Genomic DNA, 6,174 nt, shown 5'->3' with positions numbered 1-6,174 from the left:
GTGCTACTTGTGTGAGTTTGGACAAATCACTCAAATTCTGGGCCTCGGTATCTCCACCTGTAAAAATGTGAGTAGATGATCTCTAAATTATCTTTCTGCCCTAATGGTTCATGGTTCTCAGACTTTGTCTGTAAAACACACATGTGACTGCTCTAGCCCAAAGCTGGGCAGGGTGGGCCCAAAACCAGAGGACAGTTTGCTGTTTTTCAAAGTAGGCAGGAGATAACAAGTGGGGAAGATGAGGGTGAAAGGACTAGATAAGGGGTTCTCAGATCTCCTATCATCTCTCCCTTGGGCGTAGCAGTATCGGCCCCCAGACCTCGGGGCCCTAAAGCCCCCCATGGGCAGATAACTCAGCCAACGGGATTCCTGGCCCTGCAAAATCACCTCTCTCCTCATGCTGGGGGGTGGGGAGACTCCACTCGGGCCAAGGCTAAAGAAGGCCCGGCTGCCAAGTGAAAGGCCAACTCCTTCTGCCACCCCTGACTAAGGGAAATGAAACTTCCAGCCTAAGCCACGGGTTGTTGGCCAAAGTACAGATCCAAGATGGAATGTGTGAAATAAATCTCTCTCTGTGTCCTTCTGTCTCTGTGTGTGTGTCACTGTCTCTGTCTCTTTATGTCTCTCTGTCTCTCATCTCTTTCTGTCTCTGTCTCTGTCTCTGTGTGTCTCTCTTTTTTTTCTTTCTGTTTTTCTGTCTCTCTGTCTCTCTACTATATTTGTCAGTCTCTCTGTTTCTGTTTCTCTATCTTTGTTTATCTCTATTTCTTTGTCACTGTCTCTGTCTCTCTCTGTCTTTCTCTCCCTTTCCAGATCCTCATCCCCCTCCTTCTGCCTCCCTCCCCCCATTTCTGTTTTTCTGTCTCTATGTCTTTCTGTCTGTCTGTCTCTGTATCTATCTCTCTCTATTTTTCTGCCTCTCTCTCTCTCTTTTTCTGTCTCTCTCTCTCTCTCTCTCTGTTTCTGTGTCTCTCTGTCTCTGTCTCTGTCTCTCTCTGTCTTTCTCTCCCTTTCCAGATCTTCCCCCTCCTTCTGCCTCCCTCCCCCCATTTCTGTTTTTCTGTCTCTATGTCTTTCTGTCTGTCTATCTCTATATCTATCTCTCTCTATTTTTCTGCCTTTCTCTCTCTCTCTCTCTCTCTGTTTCTGTGTCTCTCTGTCTCTCTCTCTCTCTCTCTCTCTCTCACACACACACACACACACACACACACATACACATACATATTAGGAAACAGACTCATGGGAAGATCCCATCCTCTAACAATGCAGGATTCAACTTCCCTGAGAAAGAACGAGTAGAGTTTGACCCTCTTATCATCACTACATTCAGTGAACTTCAGGATCAAATGCAAAATCCTGTAGTTGACTTTCGGAGTCCTCCATAACCTGACCCCTTCTTACGTTTTCACAGCTCTGTCTCTCCTCCCCAGCCCCACCAAGTACGATGCAATCCAGTAATATTGGACTCCTTCCCATTCCTAAAAACACTCTCCATCTCCATACATTTTCCTTGGCTGTGCCTAATGACTGAAACTCTCTTCCTCCTTTTCTCTACTTCCTACCTTCCCTGTTTTCCTTTAAGTCTCCACTAAGCTTCTACCAGCAGCCCTTCTTAGCCTTCCTGAATCACAGTGCCTTCCATCAGAGCCTGCCGCTATTTAAACTGCAAATCGCTTGTTTGTTCATAGTTCTTTGGTCGGCTACTTGAGATCAAGGATTATTTGTCTTGGTACTTAGTACAGTACGAGGCACATAATAGGTGCTTAATAAATGCTAGTTGCTTGACTGAATGTAAGAGCTTGAGAGTATCCTTAGGACATAAAATGTCAGAGGTGAAAGCCTAGAATACAGCAGACAGAAAGTCAGAGCTGAGGAGACCTTTAGAACATGGAATAATCTATAAATCATACTTGCTTTCCTTACAATAGTCTTGTGAGTGGGCAGTACTAATATTATCCCCATTTTACAGATAGGGCCACTGAGGATCTGAGAGACTGAGTCACCCATCCATAACCTCACTCCTAGTGACTATCAAAGCTAGATCTCCTAACTCTAGGCCTGACTCTTTCAGGAGGGAAAATGACCATCTTGCAGGGAGAGTTCTTGCTCTATTTATCTAGAAGAGAAACTGATATCCCAAGAACTACAGAATCCAGGCCATTTTTCATCAGAGGGTCTTCCACTCTGTGAGACAGCAAGAGTTCTTGGGCCACAATAACCTTTACAACAAGCCTCTTAGTTCCTATTTTATTTTGGACTTCAGAGACTGACCATCTATGACCTCTCTCCCCTCCAGGGCTCACAAAGAAAGGCCAGCTTTCCGCCTCTATTCAAGTTAAGAGTGACCGGCACTTGGCGTTGAGTCCCCCCTGCTTGGGGCAGGGCAGAGAAAGGAGAATGGGTCCCATGCAGACCTTGGGTGGGATATGGGTTATTATAGTAAGATCATGAAAAGGAAATCCCTCTCTCTAAATTCTGACTGCGCCCTTCCAGCTGCCACCAGCTACTGCCCTAGGTCTCTCCCTCCTTCTCAGCCAAGCTCCTTACAGTATAAAGATCAACCACTACCTCCCCTTCCTACCCCTACCCTCTGGGCAACTGATCTCATCACTCAGCTAAAACTGCCCTCTCTGAAGTTATCAGCAATCTCTTAACTGCCAGATCTGAGGCCTTATCTCAATCCTCACCCTCCGTGGACTCTCTGCAGGGTATGACATGGTTGACCAATCTCCGGTTTCTCATGGGTTCACTCCTGCTCCTTTTCCTGCCATTTTCTGACCATCCTCAGTCCCCTTTACTGGTTCACCATCCTTGTGTCTTCCACTCTCCATGAGTGTCCACCAAAGCTTTATCCTGGGTCTCTTCTCAAAATGCCCTCTCCTGGTATCTTGACCAGCTCCCATGATTCCCAGACCTCTGCATCCCATCCTCATCTCTCTCCTAGGATCTAATCCCACATCAAGAACTAACTCCTGGATATTTCAAATGCATTTTCCTATAGACATCTCTAGCTTAACATGTCCAAAATGGACACCCCAAAACCCTGCCTTCTCTCAAACTTCTCAATGTCTGTCAAAGGACTGACATCCTCTCAGCTCTGACAATCATAAGATTATTCTGGAATCCTCTTTCTCACTCTCCTCACATATAGAGCTTTTAAGCAAATCTTGTCATTTTCACCATCACCACAATTTCTCACACATAAAGCCTCCTAAAAACTCGCACCTCAGTTTCTCCTGGAAAATGAGGGAATGGGATCTAAAGTTGTTCCAGCTCTAAATTTTATTTTATTACCTCCACTCACCCTGAGACAATCACTTCACATGTGGATTATTGCAATAGTGAATAGGTCTTCCTGCCAACTTTAAATCTGACTGTCAGGAGAAGAAATGACCCTACTCAGGTCCAGCCTCCTTGTAGTCCCAAACAAGCAATGCTCTATCTCCCATCTTTTTTGCACTGGCTTTCCCGGGATGACTTCCATCCTCATCTTGGAATCCCTGGTTTCCATCAAGACTGCTCAGCTGCCATCTCCTACAGGAGCTTTTCTTGACCCTGCCATGGCTAACAATTGCTAGTGACCTCTCCCAGAAGCACCCTGCACTTTTTTTAAAAATAATTTTTATACTTATACAGAATTTCCTAAAAAGTCTCTAAGCTTTAAAAACTTCAAAAGTATAAGTAAGCTTCCAAATTATGAGGAAAGGGAGAATTTATCACATTGGTCCCTGGTAACTGGGACAGCCTTTATGCTGGCTGGCAACTGAGAGACAAGAGGGACGGCCCCTTGTAGGAAGAGCTTTCCCCCATTCCAACAGTCAATAAGTTAAAGCTATGAAATGGCATGTGATTCTTTCTTTTCTTTTCTTTTCTTTCTTTCTTTCTTTTTTTTTTTTTTTTTTTTTTTTTTTTTTTTTTTTTTTTTTTTTTTTTTTTTTTTTTTTTTTTTTTTTTTTTTTTTGCTACGGCAATTGGGGTTAAATGACTTGTTCAGGGTCACACTGCTAGCAAGTCTCACTTAATTGAGAACTCAATTTGAGCTCAGGTCCTCCTGACTACAGGGCTGGTGCTCTATCCACTGCATCACCTAGCTACCCCCTGTGATTTTTTCTTACATGTTTTCTTGCCTTTGTCTTCAGTTTACAGAGCAGCATGAGGTTATGGGAGAGGATTCCTCCCTGATACCTGACTCCTCCCCTTCTCCCCACTCCCACATAAGAAACAGAGATTGGTAGCAGTTCATATTTACCTAAGGAGTCTGAAGCTCCTTCTGCCTTGATTTTCCTTTCCCAAGCCCAGATATTAAATGTCAGAACAAAAAATGGGCTTCCCATGACTCGGGGCTTACCTTGTCATGAGTAAACCCAAGGCCAAGATTCCCTAAGTAAACATAGGGAACTTAGAGAGTTCCTCAGGTGAACTAATCAGGTGCCGCCCCCTTAACCAGGTGCTTTTGAGAAAAGGCGGAGGACCCCACACAGAGACATGCCCTGCCACCCAAGGGCACACACTCAGGGCAAGAGTCTGCACCATGTCAATGAGGCAGGTCTACATTGCTCGGTGGCCCCAAAGAGGTTTGTTTTTCGATTTCTCTTCATGGGTTCCTGTGAATGTTTCACATCTTATTCGGTCTCCTTTGGGGTGAAATGCAGCCTGTGCTGCAGCCAAACACCTGTATTCAAGGCTGAAAGTGTGCAGGAGGGACCCTGTCACACACTTTTGGGTGAAACTTAAACATATTGTTGTGGTTTCCTGAGGACCAAACAAACTCCAAGGGGAGAGAGAGAAAATGACCCTCAAGATGAGGCTTTGTTCACAAGAGTCCAGCATCTTAGGAGGTGATGCTGGGACTGCGGGAACAGCTAAAAGCTAGACACCAACTAATTACAGCCTTTTTATTACTAAGTCCCAACGTATCTCTGCCATTGATTGCCTATTTAGCTTTGGCTCCCTCCAGGCTTTCATTTTTCCTATAAAATGAGGGTGTTTATCAAACACATTGAAAGTAGAGTTTGGGAGGGGAAGCGTAGGATGGATGCAATTGTTTTTTAATATTCAAAGCCAAGTAGAACAGGGGAGAGGAGAGACAGATTGAAGTCAAGGATCTTGGACCAGTGGCAAAAGGGAAAGGGAGGACGGTCTCTAAAAATGAACCAGGAAGGCCTGCTCCAGACAAAAGAAGCAGCATAAGGCCAAATCCACAAGCCAGTGGAGGGCTTTAGCAGTCAGTTCTAATTCGCCCTGGATACATTTTAAACTTTGAACATCCCAAAATTGCATAATAGGAGATTGTCCTAGGAGACTCCTAAACTGTACTCCCCAAAACTCCTCTGACTGGAAGAATCCAGTACTAAAATCCTATAACTAGGTGGGTTTATTCCAAGAACAATAAGCAGCAAAGCTGCAGTCTGAATTCAGGTCCTCTGGTCTTCAAGTTCTCTGTTCTGACCTCTGAACTTCAGGTCCTCTGATCTAGTTCAGATCCATGTGGACACAAATTAGTCATGTGGCTTTGAGCAAGTCCCATCACCTCTATGCAGCTCAGTTTCCTCAACGATGAAATGAGGATGATAATTCTCCACCTGCCTCTCTTGCAGGGCTATGGTAAGGAAGTGATTTGACACCTTACTGTACTATAGAAATGGTCCTTCCTATTGTTTCCAGTCTACTTCCACCCCAGGAGCTGTTTGGAGAGAAGGAAACAAAGGAGGAAGTCTGGACAAGAAACAGCAGTCACAAAATTCTGAATAAGAAATGCCTTTGAGGTCCCCTAGTCCCCCTCTAAGACCTCTAGGAATCTTCTCTACAACATCCCTAAGCAAAGGATCATCCTGTCTCTTCCTGGGGCTCTCCAAAATTGGGGAGCCCATTGTTTGGTAGCTTAGATGGTCTTAGATTTTTCTTATATTCCCCTCCATTGCTCTCCTTGGATCAAAAACGAAAACACTGACCCTTCTCCTAACTTGCCGAGCAAACTGGTAGGGCCATAGAATGTGAAAGCTGAAAGATTCCTTGGAAAAAAATCCTGGTCCATTTTGTCCTTGAAGAGGTATGCCTTCTTTGACAGATGGACAAGTGATCTCCATCTTCCCTTCCAACCCTTCCAACCAAAGCACTCCCTTCCTCCCTTCCAACCAAATATCCCTTCCAACCAATCCCTTCCAACCAAAGCAC

This window comes from Sarcophilus harrisii, chromosome 4 (assembly GCF_902635505.1).
Source record: "Sarcophilus harrisii chromosome 4, mSarHar1.11, whole genome shotgun sequence".
NCBI classification, from domain to species: domain Eukaryota; kingdom Metazoa; phylum Chordata; class Mammalia; order Dasyuromorphia; family Dasyuridae; genus Sarcophilus; species Sarcophilus harrisii.
The sequence above is the reverse complement of the archived record's forward strand: the minus strand, read 5'-3'. Positions refer to the sequence as shown.